The 24,583-nt window shown below is 39.2% G+C and overlaps 1 long non-coding RNA gene and 1 pseudogene across 2 annotated transcripts; one reads left to right on the top strand and one right to left on the bottom strand.

Annotated features, from left to right (window-relative positions):
• Nucleotides 1–2,196: 2,196 nt before the first annotated feature.
• On the bottom strand, nt 2,197–4,332 carry LOC122905299 (annotated as a pseudogene).
• Nucleotides 4,333–21,564: 17,232 nt separating this feature from the next.
• LOC122905520 lies at nt 21,565–24,256 on the top strand. Of its 2 annotated transcripts, none has more exons than XR_006384342.1 (3): nt 21,565–21,897; nt 22,517–22,661; nt 23,934–24,256. It is a non-coding gene; the product is annotated as an uncharacterized LOC122905520 (long non-coding RNA). The 2 variants fall into 2 exon arrangements; XR_006384343.1 differs by having other exon boundaries at nt 22,517–22,824.
• The last annotated feature ends 327 nt before the right edge of the window (nt 24,257–24,583 follow it).

Here is a 24,583-nt window from a genome sequence, read left to right as displayed (position 1 = left end):
TGTCCATGACCTGCAGAGCTCTATGTGATCTGTGTGGCCCTTCTTGCTTGTCTGGCCTCATGTCAACTTAGACTAATTGGAACTCATTCTGGTCTGGCCATGCTGGTCTCCATCCTTTTCCTTCAACATGGCAAAGTCCTCAGGGATCTGGATGTTCACCTCACCATCCTAGACAACTCCTCCCTATGTTTCTGCTCATCTAACTTTTTCATTTTATTTATATCTCTATTTCGAATTCATTTTATCTGAGATGTTTCCTAACCTTCTGTTTTGAGATGCCGCCATGCTTTCACTTTATCTTCTCAGACTTCCTCATGGTTGGTTCCCTTTTTGTTTACAGATTCATCCCTAGTGCCTGGTACATAAAAGCTGCTCACTAAACATATGTCAGATGAATAAATGACTTTGGGTCCTAAGCCGGACATTTTATTTTTTTGGTCCATCATATCTGAATACTTTTCCACTTCCCAAAACTGGTTTTAATTTTGTGATTGCAACATGAAAGATGCCAGACAGTTTTCCTACAGATAAAATTTAAAGGAAAAAAGATCTTATATCGATTCCAAAGATTATAGAATTTATTCTTATGGAGAAAAACAGCAATTATATGTGCATGATTATCCTATCTGCAATGGATAGTTGTTTTCATTAGGGAGATAGAAATTTATAGGAAAGGGCACAAGGTTGCATTTGTGTGAGGACTAGTGATGGACATAGTGATCCTTTTCTGTGTGCTTATTTTGTTTGCTTCACTTTGTTTTGGTTTGATCCAGAATGCAAGGGTTTCCCTCTCACTCTGTCACGTAGTTTGTAAGGTTATCCTGACTCCTAATGAGGGCAGGGCAAGATATTAGTTTCACTTGGGTTCAAGTTTTTGCCTTAAGGCAAGGATTTGACAGCACTTATTAACTTAACAATCTTCTGAATCACCAAGATTCATTTGGTGTTTTATTTGCCTGTTTATTTACATGAGCACAATAAGAGCTGCTGATTAACACACAAAGAACTTCTTAGTGTGTGGTTAATAAAATAGTCCTAAATTATATTAAGACTTAAAAAAAAAAAAAGCTTTATGTGGAGATTTTATATATCCTCGGGGGTTGTAATTTCAACTTTTGTATGCCAGAAATATCTAATTGCCTTTATTAGCTTGCTTATAGATAGCATGAACCAATAAATATTGTTTACTTCTCTGGGTTTGGTCTGGCTTGCCTATCACTGCAGAAACATCTTCCCCCCCCCTCCTTTAATTCTGAGATCCCCTAGCTTGTCTCTGCTCCTGGCTTGCCAAAAGGAGACTTTTTTTTTTTTTTAGCTTTTTGTAAAGCTGAGATCCCTTGAGTCATAGACCAGATAATGGGCCAGTGACCATGGAAGACTTTTTAAGTACCAATTCTCACTTTTTATTATATTATCCAGAATTTCTAAAATAAACACGTTACTCCTGGGACAAAGGGGAAAATATATATATATATATATATATATATATAGATAGATATATAGATATATATAAAGTAAAGGTGTGGGAATGATATTTCCCCCTGTGGGCACATTGAGAGAGAATAGCTACCATCCATTGAAAAGTCATGCAAAAGGAATTTGGCAAACAAAAGACAAAAGGAAAAACAAGTTCTGGTAAGAACTCCAATTAAATGATAAATGTGGTCTTTTGAAGTAGTATGGTTTCAATGAGGTGGGTCTGATTATTGATTAAAAGAATAATCTTAAATGTCTTCTTAAATATCAAGCCAATACCCCAAGGTATCTTCAGCTTCTCCTTCATCCGTGTGCCAGGCTCATGGAGTACTCCTCCTGGAGGTTAAGGGCTCAACTGTTTGACTTTTTGCCACCACTGATTTCTGCAAGAAGGGATGCATTTCTGATTTACTTTTCCTCACAGCCTTAGTGTAATCACTTGCATACAATAGGGATGCAATTAGTGTTTTTTCAAAAACGTGTAATATAAATTTATTCAGTGACATTTTCCTTGTTGAAGATATTTTAAAAGAAGATAACTGATATTTTATGAAAAATAAATATCTAGTAGAATGTTTTAGATAATGAGAATGTACATGATTTAGCTCCCAAATATCCATTTTTGTTTTCACTTCAAACATCTTTTTTTTTTAAGAAAAGGAACATAAAAATGATAGATTGCTGCATTCCTCTTCTTTCCCGATTCTCAGAAATTTTAATTCAACTTCCAGTCATTTTCTCAACTATACTCCTACTTTTAAATGGGAAAGGTATCCACTTTGTTTTCTTAATGGTGATATTTAGGTCTTCTTTCTCTGATTCTTTAAGAAAATGGTTCACGTTAATTTCAAATAGTAATCGAATCTGGTCCAGAAGGTAATGGGCAACTACAGATCTTTCTAATTTTGAGAGTCTGAGATGGGAATCTATTCAAAGTATTCAACTTCAGTTCTATGAGCAGAGTGTGTTGATAACCATTTGGGCAACTTGGGATGAACTTGGAAGCTCTTTGCAAATCCCATCTACCACCCAAACCCTGAAACTGGCCCTTCTACCCACACAGACCTTTCCAGCAAGGTGGAGTCGGATAGCATCAGCTTTAGCCTCCAGTGTCCTACTATATGGTCCATCAAAGATACATTCCTGCAATCGAGACTGTCATTACTGTCCCCCAAGTGCCAAGTTATCTCCCCGGACAAATGGCCCAAATCACTGTGAGAAAAATCAGACCCAAGACTTCTAGTAAATCAAGGCAGCTAGTGTTTTCCACAGTGTGCCCAGGAGCCACATGCACTAGTTCTTAACCCAGAAGAAAGAGGCAGGTTGATGAACATCAGTTACACTAATCAAAATCCCCAGTGAAGATGAACCCTTATCCATTTGGAATCAGAAAGGCAGTGCTTCCCTTGGTAACACATACCCTAAAATTGGTATCACAGAAGTATTTATATCTGAGGGATTAACCACTGGAGTAACCCAGGGGCTCTCAGAGACCCCTGGGGTATATTTCTTTGTGTTCAAAGAGATGATAATCCACTTCTTTTATAGTCTTCTCTTGGGCATCTTTCTCACTTAGCATATCACTTAAAAATTCTTCCATTCATGCTTCATATTCCAGTTCTGACTGTTATGCCCCAATAATGGGTCCGTGATTAAAGGAGCGACACTGATACAAAGCGAAGGTCAAGCAAAGCTTTATTTCACTCCAAGCATCAAGAGTCTAACCAAACGTTCGGGGACGCACCTCTTAAAAGGGAGGGGGACCCTTCCCTGTTTCACAGACTAGCTTTTAAGGGCAAAGGTCATGCGGTCAGGCCCGGCCACGCACAGGTGACCAATGAGATTGTAACACACACAGGAAGCTCCGCAGTGATGCTAGGTGACCAGTTGAGTTACAATTTACCCTAGTAGACATTTGAACTAGCCTATTACACCTTGACTGGGATTGGAGCCCAAAAGCCTCCCAAAGGGCGGGGCCCATACTCCTTGGTAACCGGGGAGACAGTATGCATCCCCCCACTGATCGGATGTCTCCACCTGGCCTGACCTATCTTTGTATCTGGGCTTTGTTACCTGAAGCTGGTTTCTGGGACTGGTCTCCAAGTAAATCCCCTGGGGGAAGGGGAGCAGGGATAGTTTCTAAATAGGTCCTTACACTGACAGAAGTCTGAAAAGTACTTTTGTCAATCAGAGTAGCTTGCTCCTTCCTGAGTTGGACTCACTTCCAAGGGAGTAAAATAAAACACCGCAAATACCAAACCACAACTACTCAACCCAAAGAATAATTTTAATTTTTTTTCCTTCCTTACCCTCTCATTAAATAGTTCCTTTTCAAAAAAAAAAAAAATAGATCCTTTTCCTTCAGAGGAAGTGCTCACCACCATTCCCTGATGCCCCCACATATTTACAAGGATTGCAAGTAGTTTCTGCACTGGTTTAAGAATTATCAACAGGAGAGAAGCCACAGCTGTTGAAAAGAAGTATAGGAAACTCCACGCAACACTGATCAAGCAGGCACGATCCTTTATCAGTAGCTGCCTTGAAAAAAAGTCATTGCAGGAGGTGCATTTTTGGGTAAGCATCCAGATTTCCTTACTTTTGGTACTCCAGAGGCATCCTGTTCTTCTGTTATTGAAAGTCCTATAAAAATTAAAGTTTCCAGGCAGAAAAGTCAATGTTTTCTTGTAAAATGATTTACTTCCAGGCCCTGACACTTATTTACTATGTGGTTAATTTGTACTTGATCGCGGTCCAGTGAGGTTACAGCTAATGTGTTACATTTTCTCCAGTTGGTCACTGAATTAGAAAAAAAAAGTACAACTTAGTAGCAGACTGCAGGTCATAGAGGAAGGTCATCTTTTTTTGCTTATCCTAGCAGAGGCAAAAGTCAAAATGATTCCTTCCAGTTAGAGACTCTGTTTGTTTGCTTGCGTTTTAGAGTTAGTAAGTATTGCAAATGCCTCTTTTTCCTCCCCGCCATAAACTCAATGAGGGAAAGAACAATGACTTGTTACTATTATAATACCAACACCAGGGACAATACTTACAAATAACAGATGCTCCATAAATATGTTGAAGGAAAGAATGCACGAGCCATCAAAACCATTTCATAAATGTTCATTAGAGCGCTATGGTGAAATCAAGTAGACTTGACCTAGAAATCAAACAGGTTCAAGGCACAATCCCTCCCATTTTCATTATCTATCCTTTCCTAAATCCTTTTTTTTTTTTTTTAAGATTTTATTTCTTCATTTGAGAGAGAGACAGACAGACAGAGAGAATACAAGCAGGGGGAAAGGCAGAGGGAGAGGGAGAAGCAGGCTCTCCGCTGAGCTGGGAGCCCAACATGGGGCACCATCCCAGGACCCTGGGATCATGACCTGAGGGGAAGGCAAATTCTTCACTATCTGAATCACCCAGGTGCCCTGATCTTTCCCTAAATCTTTTAAGTTCTAAGCCTCAATTTCCCTAGCCAAAGAATGAACAGAATTCAGTCTGACCAGCCCTTGAAGACTCATGAGCTTCTCTGAAGACAATGCAGACAAAGGCACGGTGAGTTATAAGCTGCTGTATGAATGTATGTTCAGACATGGCGTGCCACCCTGACACCAATCAGGGAAATAAATAAATGTTGGAAGAAACATTTGATAAACCACTTGAAGTGTTGAGTGAGAGCGTTTAGCCCTCCTACACCAAGAGACATGCTCCTTTCAAATAATGCTGAATGAAGCTTTCTTCTAAGAAGAAGTTCTCCACTTACTAGCAGACTTTTAAATCTAGAGAGGGACTGAAGTATGGAGCCAGAGGCACATTGCCTGAGGCACAGAGGATGACTCCTCCATTCCCAACAGCTCTCCCTGAAAATTAAAGACACAAAAATTTATTTCTTTAAGTTAAGGCTTTGAGATGACATCTGCCTAACAAAGACAACAAAGTAGAAGTCTGCCTGGGATGTACACCTACTGTCCATTCAACCTCCTGTATAATCATGTCAGAGTCTTATTTGACTACATCAGACCTGAAGAAACTCAGGTATCATGAAGTCAGAATATGTTATATTAATGTAGGAGGGACCAAGCTCAATCTTATTGGCCAAAAAGTTAATCTCACATGGCAATGTTGGGACAGGCCTGGAGTGAGAACCTCCTGGAATACCAAATATTTTACAGGTGATTATATTTTAAGTATTGATTCAAAATCATTGAACAGATTGGTTATTTGGAGCACATTTTCCATTCTCTCTCTCTCGAAATGGATGGACTCCATTCCAACCAGGAAGATGAAAACTGGTAACAGCTTGCTAATGGATGTCAGAATCTTAGCTCATTTTATTCAAGTGTTCTTTCCTTTATTCCTTAATTCATCAAACATGTATTAGATGCCTAAATTGTCCAAGCATCTGGAGCTGCATAGGGAATTATAGTAAATACAAACAAACATTGTGTGTATGTGTGATCTGAAATGTTTACTAGTTGTGGTGTGGGAGAAGAAACATACCATTAAAATAAAACATTTGGCTTTTGGGCTAATTTCCAAGGTGTTTGGAAAAAAAAAGAATGTCCATTTTGTGTGTTCCCTCTTCATGACTGGGTTGGATCAGGAATAGAAAGCCACTAGAGATTTGACTACAGTATTTCATTTCTCTTCTACAAGTTAATTAGAATACTGATATTCAAATTCTGCCTACTCTCATCTTGATGCTTTTGCAAGATTACCCCAAGACTTCAAAACAGTTTGAAATAAACTCCCTGACTCATTAGTGAATTCAACAAACATTTATAATACCTATCCTGTGCCAGGCACAGTGAACAAGAATGGGGGAGAAAACACAAATAAAGAGCTCCAAAAGAGCTCATTATTTGAAAATTAGCTGCCGTTGAATGAAGAACTTACAATTCTGTGTGATCGTATAACTGTATCATTTCATACAAACTACAGAAGAGGCATAACATGGAGAAGGGAAAGGTTGATTGGACCTAGGTGTTCAGAGGTTTTCTGGAAAATGTTAAGTTTAAGTTACATCTGGAAGGAAGGATGGGGGTGAAGGTAGAGACGGGCCTGTCAGAAGGAAGGACCAACATTCACCGAGGAAGAGACACCTGCAACAAAATGTGTGCCTGGGAAATATAACCAATTCATGACTGCTGGAGCAAAATGTGCTGAACAGTACTTATGATAAAGTTGTTTTTCAGGTATTGAGACCTTGAGTATGATGATCTTTCTGATGCATTAGTTGAAAGCTGCATGGAGTCTTCCACATTCTCTGGCTGTCCTTCAGACTATGGTACCTTTGTGATCATATAGTTATGATATGGTTAAACCCAACAATGTCCTTGTGAAAATGGTCAACTGTTTGTAGAACTGACTACATAAGGGCAAAGATAAAATTGGGAGACCACTTTGAAATACTTGTCTATGGCCACAGAAAGATTTGTCCAAGATGTCTACATCTCTTTGCCATCTCCTTCCTAGCAACTTTTATTTTCTAATACACTTTTTCATCCATCCCCTCCCCCCTCCTCCCTTTACCCTCCCCTTTCTCCCACCTTCTCTTCCTCCTCTTCTTCCTCTTCATCCTCCTCCCCTTCCCCTTCTCCTCTTCTCTCCCCCTTCTCCTCCTCCCCTCCCTCTTCTCCTGCTTCTTCTTCTCCATCCCCCAGACCCCTTTTCCTCTATGACCTTCTATGTTTATGACTACATACCAAACCTGGCCTTTCATCTGTAAAGTGATTTTAAATCTATGCTTCCAGAATTCTTTAGAACTTCCTGTGGAGAATCCTTGGGGATGACTGAGTCAGTGACACTGTAGGCTTACTGTCTTCACAGACCTTTGACAGAGTCATATAGATCTACTATTTAAATTGGGGCTTTGGGCAAAATTTCATCTGAAAAAAGATTGCTTATGGCTCTAGGTTTAAAATTAGTCCCCTTCTAGTTTAATTCTCATCTTTTGAGGATAAATGGAAGTAAACAGAGGAGCAGTGACAGTATCAATACCATATAGCTACCTAGACAGAACTACACTCAGACATGGGTCTTTTATTCTCAGATGTTTTCAGCCCATAGGTTATTCTAGGCAAAGGGTCTCCTCTACCACCTTGCCCCTTATAGCAGAAGAAATCCCTGTCTGGAAGCTGTCATGACAAAGAGGGTTACCATGTGCTCCATGTGTCCCTTCAACTTAATTATCTCCTAACCTCCTTTTGGCTTTAGTCAGAACCCCTCTGTCCACAACTTTCCATACTGAATTCAATTTGAACCATTTACTACATTTATTATGCTCAGCCTGGGAAACACAAGGTTAAAGGTGTATGTACAGTCTTTGAAATGGAGTTTCTCATGACTTCTCTGGGGATGGGGGACATAGACCTGCATACACCCGACTCCTTCAGTGAAACCAGTCTACATGAGAGGCATGTTGTTATGGGTTGAATTGTGTCCCTAAAAAGGTATGTTGAAGTCCCAAGTCTCAGTACCTCAGAAAATGACTTTATTTGGCAATGAGGTGGTTGTTGATATGACCTGTTAAGTTAAATGGGGTCAGACTGGAGTGGGGTGGGGCCACATGATGTGCCCTTGTAAGAAGATGGCCGTGTGGAGACACAAGGAGAGACAGAGCACACCATGTGAAGACGGGGGAGAGAATGGAGTGATGGATTCACAGCCCAAAGAACACCAAGGACTGTCAGCCATTATTAGAGCCTAGGAAAAAGGGATGGAACAGAGTCTCCCTCAGAACCCTCAGAAAGAACTAAACCTGATTTTAGCTCTCTGATGTTGACTTCTAGCTTCCAGAACTATGAAACAGTAAACTATTGTTTTAGGCCGCCCAGTCTGTGATACTTTGTTAGGACAGCCCCGGGAAACTGAGACAGAAGCATAACATCCATAGGTGAACGGCCATTTTCAACTCGGCTGTGTGTCTGGCACACCTCTGGGAGTAGATGACATTCTATTTGGGTGCTCACGGATAAGCTGAGGCTGTTCACAGGGAAAGGGGAGGATGGGCATTCACAGCAAGGGAAGAAAAAGCAGAAGCAAAGGACAGGATATGGAAAGATCTTTTGACGTTTCAGCAATGCTGAGTAGCCCTGCACAGCCAGCCTAGGACATGAGGTGCTTTGGGTAAAGACTGTTGCAATGTCCTTTTGTAACAAGAGAGTTTACTTTAAAAAAAGGAAAAAATCTTCAAGTTTTGAAATCACTGTGTGTTTTTGTCTGTGTGTGTGTGTGTGTGTATGCGTGTGTTTAAATATGTATCTATCCCCAGATGGTTTTTCTTTCTTTCTTTTAATTTCTTTTTAATTATGGCAGCTATTCTCCAAACATGTTTTTGTTTATCTCAAACTAAGTATACAGTTTCAACATATGGAGCATATTTTGTTTTACTTCAGTTTATCTTAAGAAATCAGCTTTCCTAACTCTTGTTGGCAGTGGACCCAAATGATTTCTTACTTTTTACTTCCCTCTTTACTTTCTCCTCTTCCTTCTTTTCTTTCAGTTATGATTGGTCTCTCTCTCCCTCCCTCTTTCTTTCCCTTCCTCCTCCTTCCTTCTTTCCTCCCTTCCTTCTTTCCTTCCTTCCCTCCTTCCTTCTTTTCTTCCTCCCTAACTTCTTCCGTCTCTTCCTTCCTTCCTTCCTTCCTTCCTTCCTCCCTCCCTCTCCCCCACTTCCACCCTCCCTCCCACACTTCCTCCCTCCCTCCCCCCCTTCCTTCCTCCCTCCCTTCTCTTCTTTTTCCTTCTGGAACATTATAACAGATTTCCCATGTGGATGTACTGGCTCATTTAGTGGCAGGAACCAACTGTTCCTTGGCTTGTGCACATTTAGCCAGCCTAGAAAATATACAAACTGGAAATAATGGGAATAAACAAGTCAGGAGTAATATTTACTCTTTCATTTATAGTACCATGAACCTGGTATTCATGTCTGTTCATAATCTGGGCCCAAACTTTTTTTATCAGCCCTGTTTTGCATGATGCTTTTCCAAAACTAGGTGTATTTGTCTCCCTTACACTTTCTCTCATTAGAAAGCTCATTTTCATCTTCTCAGCCTCCTGCATCCCACTGACCCTTCAAGAGCCAATACAGATATCCCTAGCTTTCACCCATTTTATGATGCTCCTTGGCAGAATTAATCATATTCTTCTCTGGATTCTCCTAGAGCTTTGTTCATGCCTCTATCCTTGCTTTATTGTGATTGGTATTTACTTCCACATCACTCTGAGGTCAAAACTGATTTCTCATTGTTCTAACTCTTCAGTCAACAGAGCAGTGGCACAGAGGGTGCGAGCCATAAATTCTAACTGGAGACATGCCGCACTGCAAAGAGATCGCAATCCTTGTACAAGGAGTGAAAAGCTTGTCTTTTATATCCTTGCAACTCCTAAAATCACTTATGTTCTTCCCAATTTGCAGAGTGCTCAGCACCTGAGGCAGAAAGCCACCTGGAAGGCTGAGTATGAGACTGTAGGGCAGCTTATGGTTTCTTGGTACGTATATCTGTGTAGCAGAAAGTGGACGCCAAGCAAACTTTAAATGTAGTGTAGACGCACAGTCAAAATTTGTGAGTATTTCTTCGGTGACACTAGACCAAAGTGTTGACCACTTAAGCCAACTCTGAAAACTGGAATCAGTTGCACTATTGCTGAGATGGCTTCTGAGGGTAACTATGCTGGCAATGACACATGAGGTCTGCCACAAGCATGGAAGGAGTAGTGGCATGTGTGATGACTACTTAGCACGTCTGTTCTCCCCTAAAGCAAAGCCAATGTCTTTGGTCCTAAGACCCCCAGCACATTACTTGACACATTGAATATGATCTACGCAGGGCTGCTAAGTGAATGAATGAATGAATGAATGGAGATCGTCTAATCTGATACATAGCAAAAATGCAAAATTGCCAGTTTCATCAGCACAGCTCTGCAATTGCACTCCTCTATAATTATGAAGCCTTTTCAATGACCTTATGATATCTTTGAAATGTTAAAAATTATATTGCATGACCCCTAATTTCAGCAACTTAATTCCAGTATCAAAGAACTTATAATGTCCTTTTTCTTTCTGTCCTCCAAGCACTGTCCAATGGATATCGGTGCACTGAGTAGAGCTAGTGGTTTACAAGCTAAGCTTAGGTTCAAACCGTGTTACTTACAATGACTGTGGTTCCCCTTCTTCTCTGACCACCTTTTTTCTTTTCTTTTTTTTTTTTTTTTTTTTTTAAGAGAGAACATGCAGTGGTGACGGGCAGAGATTGAGGGAGAGATTCTTAAACAGGCTTCCCCGGTAGCACAGAGCCCAGCGCGGGACTCAATCCCATGAGGCTGAGATCATGGCCTGAGGCGAAATCCGGAGTCCGGCGCTTAACCAACTGAGCCAGCCACGCACCCCTGATCACCTCTTTCTACCAAGGGGCTTGGAAGTAGCAGTAATATAACGTGGGAGAAAAATACAGAGAAGAAGAAATGGATGAGGTGGGTTGTGAAGTCAGGGAGGAAGGCAAATCACAGGTGGACGTGGGTGCCGGTGGGTGGGGTGGAGGAGGAAGACCAGAGGGCCAGTTGTGCAGTATGGCAACCCACGGGCGCCAGGACTCAGCCTCACCACCCAGCGCCTCTGGACTTAACTGTGTTCCTCCCTGATGTCCTCACCTTCACTCCTTACGGGCAGATCGAACAGCTTCGTGTGCTATTATACTAAGAGACTTCTCCATCTGTCTGGCACTTTCCACGATAGAGTCACAGCCCTGGAGCCTGCCTTAGGGTATGTTTGTGCCACATCAGGACTATGGGACTTTGTGACTGAGGAGAAATCCCTACTGGCTTCTGTCCATCGTCATTAAAAGGTGGTGCGCGAAGGAACCGAGACTGCAGATGAGAATTAGAGAATGTCAAATGCTACAGACGCGTATCTGTATTATTGTCTTTATATGGTCCTTATTGTGGGGTATTACTTCTCAGCTGAGGAAACTCGATCTCAGGCCCCAAACCAGAGCCTGAAAAAGCACGCAGTTCCTTAGTGGCTGAGTTCTAGAACCCAGCTTCGTGGCTTTCACTCCTGTCTGTTCTTGTTTTTGCTTCCCCCACCCTCTTCTCCAGAAGCCAGGTTGTCTCTGCTAGGAAGTGGGTGAGTTTTTGTTTTTGTTTTTGTTGTTGTTTTTCATTACAAAAGCAAAACCTCACTTATTATATTATTTAAGGACCTTGTTTCATTTTTCATTTAAACTTGCAGTTAAACAATCAAAATAAGGAATTTATGTCTATTCTTGGAAGGGAATTTTCTAGTTGAACATCTCCCAGATCTGGATGCTGAGGTCCTGAGCGTTTGATAAATTGCCTACCTGGTGACTAAGGAAGGAGGGGTTGGGGGGAGAGGGAAGGGGGCGGGGGGGAGGGTGGTCCCTCACTGACGCATGTCTCCTGGCCCAGGGTTGCCTTTCGTAGAAAGCTGGGTTAATCAAGATAACATCTTTCCAAGAAACATTAAATATTTCAAGCAGTACCTGACAGTGGACTCCTAAACCAGCCATGCCATCAAGTCAGGGGTCTTAAGAGATTTTCCACACCCATGTGGAACTTGGATCCAGCAGGCAATTGTTCTTGGGTGTCCTGAGTGAAAGAAAATAGTTTTGATGAGGAAGGAGCTGGGTCCCCATCCCCACCGCATGCTATGGAGAGAGGGAGTGGTCCAGTTCTCCTTAGGGAGCAAATACGGAAGGAAGGTAGGCAGGACACCCACACGGGAATTGGTTATAGTTCACCACAAGACCACCCAGCTACCAACCCATCAGTCATCCGCTGACAGGTTTCCCTCCCCTTTTTCCTCTGTTTTGCAGTGAGAAAAATCTTCCTCTGTTCTCTGTCCTGGGAGACATCCTGGGTTTCTCTGGCTCTTCCTGTCTTCAGCTAAGAAGCACGCACACGTATGATGAATCAGACTATGAATGCATATTGTCAGTCAGAGGATGGCTTCTTTAGAAACAGCCATGGGCTGCATATTTAATGCACGGAAGCACATTTTCACCCAGGAGTTAAGCTAACTTCTGTTGAAAATTGTTTCCAACTCTGTCCATGAGGAAACAGAAGCTTCTCCATAAACCCCAATTTCATGCCATGAAAAGATTGCACTCTATGCTAAGACTTTAAGAATGGTTTGGGTGGTGGTGGGGGGAATATTATAGACTTTTAACACAGGAAACCAACGAAACTCCCACAAATCCTCACAGTCACATAGTGATTTCTAATGTACAAAGCACTTTCCACTGGCTGGCCTTGTCTGTCTTTGACTTTTAACCACAGAACAACCGCACTGGTTAGGAGGAGTCCGTCATGGAAATCTATCCCCCTACTCTCCATCCAGCTCCACTGACAACACTTGGGCCCTTGAAAAAGCCATGATCCTCTCATCCCCCGCGTCTGTTCCCACTGTTTTCCTCTGTCAGCACTTCCCAAGGGAGTCCTGCCCATTCTCTCCCTGCTCCTTGTAAGGAGAGAGTTCCTCTTACCCTTGAGTTGTGAGCTCAAAGTAAGTTTTTCAGGGATCCCTGTTCTTTTCTCATCCGAACATTCCTTTGTCTTTCTATTAGGTTACGTGTCATTTCTATGTTTCGCTTACTATTTTAACCATAGTACATGTTTAGCATAGAACAGCCCCGTAAGTAATGGAGAAGGAAGTGAATGACCACCATTCATTTCCTTTTTTCAGCTAAGAAATTTGAATCGAAAAGCAACATACCTAATAAAAGCAAACATACTAATAAGAGTTTGGGGAGTCAGACTTGAAATTTCAAATTTCAGCATTGCCCTGCTCTCACTTGGGTGTTTTTTCTTTGAGTCCCTGGTTCTCCTTTCTTTTCTTTGTTAAATTGAAATAATAGAAACTAAGAGGGTAGTTGTTAAGTTCTACAAGAGATAAATTATATATATATATATATATATATATATATATATATAGTGCTTCTGTACTCAATATACTCTGAATAAACTCGTTCATATCTTTTAAGTCTGTTAGCTGGATTCCTGATTTCACTCTACAAAATTATTTCTATCTTGCTCGAAGACATCGGTATCTCTTCCTAGACATGGAAAATCTGAAGCAAAAGCAAAGTGAGTGCTAATGCATTTTTTTTCTTTTTTCTCCTTTAGCTCATAATATAGTGACAGAAGAGATTGTGATGAGACTTTCTGAGGCATAGAAACAAGTAAAACTAATATTTATTTAGTTTCTTTACCATCTTCTTTAATGTCTGGTATAATGTTTTCTCATTTACTCCAATTAACAAGGACTGTTTAAAATATAGACCCAAGGTTGAGATGTGAATGTCCTGGAGAAAATGAAATGAAAGATTTCTCGTGATGAAACCAGCCTGAACTCACAGTGCTTGTACTGGTGGATTTGCTAATGAATGGAGCTGTGGAAACAGCCAAGATGGTAGTTCAGTCGTCCGAAAAGGAGAAAGAAAGAAAGAAAGAAAGAAAGAAAGAAAGGAAGAAAAAAAGGAAAGAGGAAAAAAAGAAGAAAAGAACTAGAAGAAAGAATAAGCATCAAAAAGGGATACTTCACCCCAGTTTCTCGACAATCTTGTGTTTGATCTGCCAGGCCACCTGGGGTGCACTATAATATAATTATGTCCAATGTGTAATTTGTATCCTCTGCATAGTATTCCTAAACTATTATAGGCAGAACACAGATCCAGAGTATGTATATAAGTTATTGAACTGTAATAACAAGGGAATATAAAAGTACTCTTCTACAAGCGTTCTATTTCAGGCTAAAGATGAGAGAAGGATATTGGAAAATCCACACATATAGGACTTAAAATAAATTATTTAATTCATCTAACTTTAAAACTGCTTTAAAATAGCTACACCAGAGGCAGTAATTACACGTATTTAAACCTAGCTAGAAAGAGCTGATTGAGAACATTGACATGGATAACAAGATGTTTGTGTATGAGAATAGGCAAGGGAATTGTGGTAAAAAAGACCTGGCTTGCCATTCTAGTTCTGCCCTTCGCTGTATGATGTCTGGGACATTAAGGTTAGGAAGTGAAATGTGAGGATAGTAATGCCTACATCGCAGGACAGATATGATTAAATGAAGATTGAAAATAATTTGAGTAACACCCATATACTAACACCTGTAATATAGTCAATTCCATAAACTCTGTTTTCCCCCCTAAAAGCATTTGTTCTTTCTGACTCTGATTTTCTTTGGACTTTCTTGTTTTTTAAACAGGAGAGAAAGGATAAAGTATCTTTGAATACTAAATGGTGTACACTTCCCATACTACTAGAAATTGGAAAGTAAATTCGTTTTGATTACTGGGATGGTGCTACTCTGATCCACTCTATCCCTAATTGCTTCCTCCTCCTCTACCTTTACTCAGCTACTTTATGGGAAAAATATGATTAGGAGTGAGGCCAGGATCTCCCTTAACCTAAAGGGGACCAAAGGTCAAACACACCCATTCAAGCATGCTTGATCTTCAGGAAGGAAAAGGATTCCGGCCTTTTTTACTCTGCATATGTGGACATCCAAGTCACTTTCTTTTCCTTGACCTATTTTACTGACTGAAACCTCTATTATAATATTAAATAGAAGTGATAAGACTGAGTATCCTTGTCTTGTTCCTGACATTCGGGGGAAAGTATCTGGGTTTTTCACCATTAAAATGTGGTATGAACTGCATGATTTCCATAAATGCCCTTTAGTAAATTAAGGAATGTGTCTCCTATTTCTACATGGACGAGACTTTCTTTTTGGAGATGGATGTTGAATTTTGACAAATATTTTCCTACATTTTTGAAATGATCATTTTTTTTAGTGTGTTAATATGGTTAATTAAATTGATGAAATTTAAATATTAAGATAGAAACCCAATCTTGCATTATGAAAAAATTATTTTGATCATGATCTCTTATCTTTTTTTTATGATTTGAATTGAGCTAGGAAAAATTTGAATTAAAAATTTTTGGACTCTGTCTCTCTCTCTCTCTCAAATAAATAAATAAAATCTTTAAAAAAAAATAATGCCAAGCTGTGTTCCAAAATATTAAAAAAAAAAAAAAAAAAAAATTTTTGGACTTAGGGATGCCTGGGTGGCTCAGTTGGTTAAGCCTCCAACTCTTTGTTTCAGCCCCAGCCGTGATGTCAGGGTTGTGACGTCAAGTACCAAGTGGAACCCTGAGCTCAGTAGAAACTGCTTGTCCTTCTCCCCTCCCTGCAAACCACCCCCCACAATTCTCCCCTGCTTGCACCACTCATATCGCTCACACATTCTCTCTCTAAAATAAATAAATCTTTAAAAAAATTTTTTGGGAATTTATTTTCATGGAAGATAGAAGTCTCTAGCTTATTTTTCTTCTAATTTTTTGGTCTGGTTTTGGTATCAGAAGAATGCTGATCTCATTGAATGATTTGGGATGTGATCTTCAAGTTTATGGAAGAATTTTTGCAAAATTGTGTTATTTCTTTCTTAAATACTGGGTGTAATTCGCTATCAAAACAACTTAGCCTGGAGTTTTCTTTGTGGGAAGTTTTCTCACTACATCTCGATTTCTTTAATAAATACAATGCTATACAGGTTATCTGCATCTTCTTTTATGAATGTTGGTGTTTATTGTCTTTCAAATAGCTTTTCTATTTCACCTAAGAAGGTGGATTTACTGGCATAAAGTTATATATAATATTCCATCTATATTTTTTATATACATAACATCTGTATTGGTCACATCTGTCATTGTAATATTGGTAATATGTATCTTCTCCATTTCCCATTATATGTAATCTAACCAGAGATTTAGCAATTTTATTGATATCCTTAAAGAAGCCTTTATTTTTTAAGATTTTATTTATTTATTTGAGAGAGAGAGTGAAGAGAGCATGGGCAGGGAGAAGGTCAGAGGGAGAAGCAGACACCTCCTGGAACTGGGAGACCGATGCAGGACTTGATCCCTGGACTCCGGGATCATGATCTGAGCCAAAGGCAGATGCTTAACCAACTGAGCCACCCAGGTGCCCTAAAGAAGTCATTTCTTTTTTTAAACTATTTTTTTTTAAATTTATTTATTTGACAGACAGAGATCACAAATAGGCAGAGAGGCAGGCAGAGAGAGAGAGGAAGAGAAGCAGGCTTCCCGCTGAGCAGAGAGCCTGATGCGGGGCTCGATCCCAGGATCCTGGGATCATGACCTGAGCCAAAGGCAGAGGCTTTAACCCACTGAGCCACCCAGGTGCCCCAAGAAGTCATTTTTTTTTTTTTTAAGATTTTATTTATTTATTTGACAGAGAGAGATGACAAGCAGGCAGACAGGCAGGCAGAGAGAGAGGAGGAAGCAGACTCCCTGCTGAGCAGAGAGCCCGATGCGGGGCTCGATCCCAGGATCCTGGGATCATGACCTGAGCCGAAGGCAGCGATTTAACCCACCGAGCCACCCAGGTGCCCCCCCAAGAAGTCATTTTTAATTTTTGATTTGTTTTTGGAATTTTTTCCCTATCATTTGCTATTGTTTTTCTATTTTCTATTTCACTCATTTCCACTGTAGTCTTATTATTTCCTTTATTGCTGACTTTAGTTTTATTTGCTTTCATTCTAATTTCTTTTTTTTAATTAAATTAAAATTTTTTTCAGTGTCCCAAAATTCATTGTTTATGCACCACAGACAGTGCTCCATGCACTACATGTCCTCCTTAATACCCACCACCAGTCTCACCCATCTCCCCAACCCTTTCCCTTCCAAAACCCTCAGTTGGTTTCTCAGAGTTCACAGTCTCTCATGGTTCATCTCCCCCTCCAATTTCCCCCAATTCACTTCTCTATCTCCCAGTGTCCTCCGTGTTATTCCTTATGCTCCACAAGTAAGTGAAACCATATTATAATTGGCTCTCTCTGCTTGACTTATTTCACTCAGCATAATCTGCAGTGCCATCCATATTGATATAAAATTTGGGTATTCATCCTTTCTGATGGAGGCATAATACTCCATTGTATACATGGACCATATCTTCTTTATCCATTCATCTGTTGAAGGACACCTTGGCTCTTTCCACAGTTTGGTGACCGAGGCCATTGCTGCTATTCATTCTAATTTCTTAAGATGGAAGCCCAGGTCATTGCTTTGAGAAGATTTTTTTCTTAGTAATAGATATTTAAGGCTACAAATTAATCTCTAATTCTGTTTTAGCAGCATCCTGCACATTTTGACATTTGGTGTTTTCATTTCATTGAGTTCAAAGTACCGAATTTTAAAAATATCTTTTTTGATCTTCTTGTGATGCACAAGTTATTATTTGGGAGTGTATCATTTAATTTCCCATGTTTAGGTTTTTTTCAGATATATTTGGTATTGATTTCTAATTTTTTTTAAGATTTAAAATATTTTTAAATTAATTAACTTTTAAAATATATTAGACAGAGAGATAGAGAGCACAAGTAAGCAGAACAGCAGGCAAAGGAAGAGGAAGAAGCAGGCTCTTGGCTGAGCAGGGAACCGGATGCAGGTCTTGATCCCAAGTCTCGATGCAGGTCTTGATCCCATGACCTGAGCTGAAAGTAGTCACCTAACCAACTGAGCCACACAGGCCCCCCTCTAATCTGGTTTTATTGTTATGAAATAACATATTTTTTACTTGAATTACTTTACCTTTTCTGGGGGGACAATTCCCAGAATATAGTCTATCTTGGCAGATGTTTTGTGTGTACATCAAAAGAAATATTACCAAACTGTTGTTGGGTAAAGTGGTCTGTAAATGTCTATTAAGTTGGTTAACAGAATTGTTCTAGTCTTACCTATCCTATTGATTTTCTGTGTACATTTTTTTTTTAAAGATTTTATTTATTTATTTGACAGACAGAGATCACAAGTAGGCAGAGAGGCAGGCAGAAAGAGAGGAAGGGAAGCAGGCTCCCCGATGAGCAGAGAGCCTGACGTGGGGCTTGATCCCAGGACCCTGGGATCATGACCTGAGCCGAAGGCAGAAGCTTTAACCCACTGAGCCACTCAGGTGCCCCTTCTGTGTACATTTTCTATCAATTAATGAGGAAATAATCTTGAAATCTCTGACTCTCATACTGGATTTGTTTATGTTTTCTTGAAGTTCTACTAATTTTTCCTTCAATATTTGGAATTTCTATTGTTTGAGGAATAAACATTTAGGATTGTCATTAATTGTTCCATTTATCATGAGATGGCCCCTTCCTTCTCCATAGTAGGATTGTTTTGAAATCTATTTTGTTTGAAATTAATTAAGCTACTCTGCTTCCTTTGATTAGTGTTAACCTGTTGTTTTCCATCTTTTTATTTTTTTTGTCTTTATATGTAAAGTTGTTTTATTAGAAAGAGTACATAACTGAGTCTTGCATTTAATGCAAATGTTGCTTTACTGTCTTCTATGCATTGTTCCAGTGACAATCAGCTGTCCTCCTTTTATTCCTTTGTATATAATGTCTTTTCTTTTCTTTAGCTACTTTAAGACTTCTTTTTTATCACGGATTTAAGCAATTTGATTATAATGGGCCATGTTACCACTCTCTTCGTGTTTGTGGCGTTTGTGTTCATTGAACTTCTTAGATATATAGACTTATTTTCAACAAATTTGGAATACTTTCAGCCATCTTTCCTTCAAAAATTATTTCTCCCATCTTTCATTTGAGGACTCCAATTACTCATATATTAGGCTTCTTAAAATTCCATAGCTCATTGATCCTAACAGTTTTTTCAATCATTTCTTCTCTATTAGCTTCATTTTATAGTTTTTACTGGTCTACCTTTGAATTCAGTAATCTCTTCTTCTACAGTGTCTACTATGCCATTAATCTCATTCAGTGTATTCATTTCAGACATTGTAGTTTTAATCTATAAAAATTCAATTTAAGTATTTTTTAAACCTTTTTATGTCTCTATATTTTAAATATCCCTTCTGGATTCTTGAACATACAGAACACTGTTACAATGTCCGATTTAATGTCCTTGTCCACCAATTTTATTCTGTGTTCATTTGTATCCGTTTCAATTGATTGAGTTTTTCCCCTCAGTATTCATTATATTCTCCTGCTGCCTTTATAAACTTTTAATGTTTTATTGGGTGCCATAATTGTAAAGGTTTTGGGGGGTGGGTATTGGGCTTTTGCCTTTCCAGAAATATTCTGGAGCTTTGTAGTGAAATGTGGTTAGGTTATATGAAAATAATTTGTTTCTCTGAGTCTTCCTTTTAAGGCTTGTTTGGCCAGAATAGGCAGTCATTAATATAGGGTTAATTTTCCCCACTATAGAAGCATAATTATTCTGAGTATACTTTCTGCTGAGACTGGTTGGAACAGGGGCTATTAATAGCACTATGTAACCTATGGGTGTTGTTCCTCTTAATCTTTCAATATTTGGGGGGAGGGGGTACTTTTCTCATGTGCATGTGCTAATTGGTATCCAGTGGGTACTCAAAGGGGACTCTTCACTAATCTCAAAGATTTTCTTTCTATTAAGCTTTTTCCTCTTTGGTATTTTGCCCTGTGGACCCTTGCTATCTTGTCTTCCCAGGACTTCCTCTTCTTTTCCTCAACTCACAGAGACAGCAAAGCTCTGCCTGGGCTCCCTCTTCCTGCACTATAGTCTGGAAACTCTCTCCAAGCAATAATCTGAGGCGATCATAAGATTCATCATGTTTGTTTCCCATGTTTTTGGTTGTCATTGGGCTTTAATACATGATGCCCAATAGACTGAGAACTGTAGTTTCACATATTTTGACCAGTTTTCTATTTTTTTCCCTGGTGTTAAGGTAAATGATGTCTCTTTTATTCCATTTCTCAAGAAGTAGGAGCCATAAATCAGATCTAGCTTTTTTTTTTTAAAGATTTTTATTTATTTACTTGATAGACAGAGAGAGATCACAAGTAGGCAGAGAGGCAGGCAGAGAGAGAGGGGGAAGCAGGCTCCCCGCTGAGCAGAGAGCCTGATGTGGGGCTCGATCCCAGGACCCTGAGATCACGACCCGAGCTGAAGGCAGAGGCTTAAACCACTAAGCCACCCAGGCACCCCCAGATCTAGCTTTTGATTCCAGGTCTGTATTTTACTTAGTTGGAAAAGTCAGTAACCTCAATAGATACTTTACTGGTCCACCTGGAGATTAAATATCAGTTTACTTTCAGAACTTAAACATTTTTTTTTCAAATCAGATGTAGCATTTGTGTGAATGACAGGAACCAATTGGCAGGCAAATAATAATACGGTACCCTGTGATGATTCAATATAGTTATTCATTCTTCCTTTCTTCAGAAAATGCTCAACCACCTAAGAAAAATCATTTGAAAACTGAAAAAAAAAATTATACTATGCAAATGATTTAATTTGAAATTAAATTTTAAGTCTATACTCGTTTTTTTGTCTCAGGTGGAAGAGCATGTGACTCTTGATCTCGGGGTCATGAGTTTGAGCCCCATGCTGGGTGTAGAGATTACTTAAATAAACAAATAATTTTTAAAAATGAAACTGAAAGATTTTGAAATTTTGCGAAGAAATAGAGTGTGGTACTTCACTGCTTTAATCACCCTAATACGTTCTATTGAACTTTGAATTCAAATTTCACACGACTCACGTAATGCAGTCCTATTAATTGTCTTAAAATTTGAAGACTGCATGACCTACAGATCTTTCATGATCTTATCTTTTTTGCTCTTGGCATTTGGGCCTTCTGTTTCTTGCACCCACAAAGTTACCTCCTACAGCAAAGCCTACATACACATGATTTCTTCTGCTGGAAATTTTTTTCCCATGATTATTATACAGCTGGCTTCTTTTCAACGTTCACATTTCAACTCAAATATTACCTCCCTAAGAAATCTTTCTTGTCTATGCTAGTTAATGTGGGCTTACCCACTGTGGTAGTGGTTGGAATTTTAAGATGACACACAATTACCTATAACTTTGCATAATCTACTGTCTTTGAGTATGCATGAGTCCGGTGAATATGTTGGGATATCACTGTCATCGTTATGCTATGTTATTTGGCACAAGGAAGTATACAGATGTAATCGTGTTCCTAATAAGTTGACTAGAAATTAATCTAAAGGGCACTTATCTAGAGTGGCCCTGAGCTAAGCAGGCAGGCCCTTTGAAAGCAGATATTCTTCTGTTTATGTGGAAGAAGCAATCATTTTGTGAGAGCCTATGATGGGAGTCACATAGCATGGACCTGAGGGCAGCCTCAAGATGGTGATACTACTTTGGGCCAACAGCCAACTAGGAAATAACAACCTTCGTCCTACAATTGCAAGGAACTGAATTCTGCCATCAACATGAATGAGCTTGGAAGACTACCCTGAGCACCACAGGAGAATGTGACTTCAGTTCACACTATGATAGCGGCCTGAGGAGACCTTGCGCAGATGGCTCTATTATGCATGCCCAGACTCCTGACCTAGGAAAACTGTGAGTTGATAAATCGCGCTGCTTTAAATTGCTAAATTCTTGGCAATCTGTTTTGCAGAAATAGAGAATGAATACACTCCAGACCACTCTCTATCACACTGCTTTGTTTTATATTCTTCATGGCCTAAAACTCTTTGAAATTATCTCATATGTATTTCTTGTTTATTTCAGTTATCTACCCCTAGAATATACATTCTACTAGAAAAGCAGTTTTGGTTGTCATTCTGCCAGGTTGATTTTGGCTATATTGGCTATTTGGGAGGTAGATTGAAGAGAACTAGAAATCTGTTTTTGTTTTGCTGTTTAAAAAAAGAGAGAGAAGCTAATATAAACTGTATAATATTGACATTTTCTCAGTGGGACAAAATAATCTTTCTTTGGTATTCTTCAGTTTAGTAAATAATTAAATATGAAAGAAAGACTAAAAAATTCTTGAAAATGAGAGAAGCACCAAGCCAAAATTTCACATAAAACAGAGGCATGCAGCTCTGTTATTTTTCAAATAATACAACTGTTATGGAAGCTATGCAATATTTCAGCACAGAATTTTATTTTGCATAATGAATTTTTTTTCTTTTTCTTCTTCTCCTTTTTTTTTTTTTTTTTTTTTGGATTTCAGCCTCTGTCGTTATTGTGACCACGTGTGGTGCCGGTGCCAGAACATTCCTCCCTTGTGTGTTTCATGCCCAATATGATCCTCATATTCAGGGCTTCCAGAAGATTCTGTCTGTTTCGTGAATTCTTACTATTGCTATCCTGAAAAGGTAATCAGCAGCTGCTTGTGCCAAAGAGGAGGGAGAGAAGGAGCTACATCATCGTCCTTTGTTCTCTTACAGGAAGAACTGAACTGTGGTGCACTCTTTACTTTTTATTGAACTAGCAAGCAAAAAATATATTGTTCATTGTTTTTAACCACCATATTTTCAGGTATCTATCCCCTTGAGTAAAAATTCTTCAAGCCTTTGTGGCCTCTTATACTCATGTTCTAAATCTTAGAACTAAACAAATGTTGCATTCCTTATCACCTTGAATTCAAATGTATTGCAACATCCGGGCTATGTTCTTCCTGACTGCCTAATGTTTGCAGCTGTTAGCAACTGTAAACGTCTGTAATAAGCAAGCTCACCCTTAAATCATAGATCTTTACGATGTCACTAGTTATTTTGGATTAGCATGTGTCTCTTCAGCTAGTCAATCTGTTGATGAAAGTTCTAAATCCCAAACCCTCCATTTAAACCAGTTTCAATAATATCATCTGAATCCATCCCAAGATTTCAAAACCTGGCAAACAGTTTCAGACATATGTGTGGAAGTATAAATCAGTATCTCTTTCATACGAGTTAAAGGATTCTAGAAATCACCCTCTTCAAAAGAAATATGTCTCCCATTGATCCTCATTGGCACCTAAAATTTTACCATCAAATAAAATAAAAATTGGCTCAAGATTTACTGCTTACAAAATGATGAAGCTAATACACAATATCTCTAATATATTGCATTTTTGTTCCCTGAAACGCAAATCCAGTTTAATCTGGTAGGCAGAAAAACATTGGGAAGGGAACAGCCAGGGAGTCCTTGTTTAAGTCCTGCCTCTATATTTTATTAGCACAATCTTGAAAACTTCTGGGCCAGCGTATCCTTAAATGTTAAAGTCAAATACAACAATTCTTATCTTACTAGACTATCATAAATATATCAGACACCATAAGACAAAGACTAAAATCAAACACAATTATTAGTAGCTATTATTGTTATTATTTTAGGTGACCCACTAGGGTATTTATTGAGTGTCTTCTAGATGCAGTTCCCTCGAGAGATACGAAAATGGGATGGGTTTATTTTACGTGTCTTCCAGGACAAAATTACGAATCGAATAAGGAAACTCTAGGAAGAAACAAAGTTCACTTCATTCAAAAGAAAGGAAGAAATAAATTACTATCTATCTGTGAAAATTAATACAGGGAAACGTCACTAAAATAGAGTTGGGGGGCCAGAAAGGAGAACTCTCTTGTCCTATAATCTGTTGTTATTTACAGACCTCAGCTGGAGCAGACGTACCTCGTAAATGGATACTACTTGATGGCCCCAGCTAGAGCAAGAAAGGTTTTCTCCCCTGGCAGCAGCCCAGTGGATGGATGAGAGACTGTCGCAACTCAGCTAAAGGAAAGCCAGTGTACTTCAAACTCTCACTTTAGTCCAATGGACTTTTTGTTTATAACAGCCCTTCCAAACTCCTCCTTTCCCCTATAAAAGAGTGTTGCTCTCCTTTGTTCTCAGGCCTGCCTGCGGTTTTGCGATAGCTTGCTTATCCCTGACTGCAATTCTCTGCTATTCCTGAATAAACATTTTGCTGGTAAAATAACTGACAATTTTATTTTTAAGGTTAACAAATCATGTTAGTATTGTTGTTATATTATTTATTGACTGACTACTTCCTACAGGCAAGATAGCATGCTAATTGCTTTCATGTATTGTGTCATTAAATCTTCACAACCCTGTAGTTTTTTCTATTTTATGGCAAAACATACTGACCAATATCAAAAAGAGCTATAGAGCTATGATTTGACCTCAGATATGTGCGATTGCAGAGAGGATAACAGACGGGACCTATAGGATGGCCAACTTGTAAGAACATGTAATTCTCAGTTAGACTTTGTATAATTTCAGTTAAATTGCTAAAGATTTA

Source organism: Neovison vison, chromosome 4 (genome assembly GCF_020171115.1).
Source record: "Neovison vison isolate M4711 chromosome 4, ASM_NN_V1, whole genome shotgun sequence".
NCBI lineage: Eukaryota > Metazoa > Chordata > Mammalia > Carnivora > Mustelidae > Neogale > Neogale vison.
Note: the sequence above shows the minus strand (reverse complement) of the source record. Positions and strands in the feature narration are given on the sequence as shown.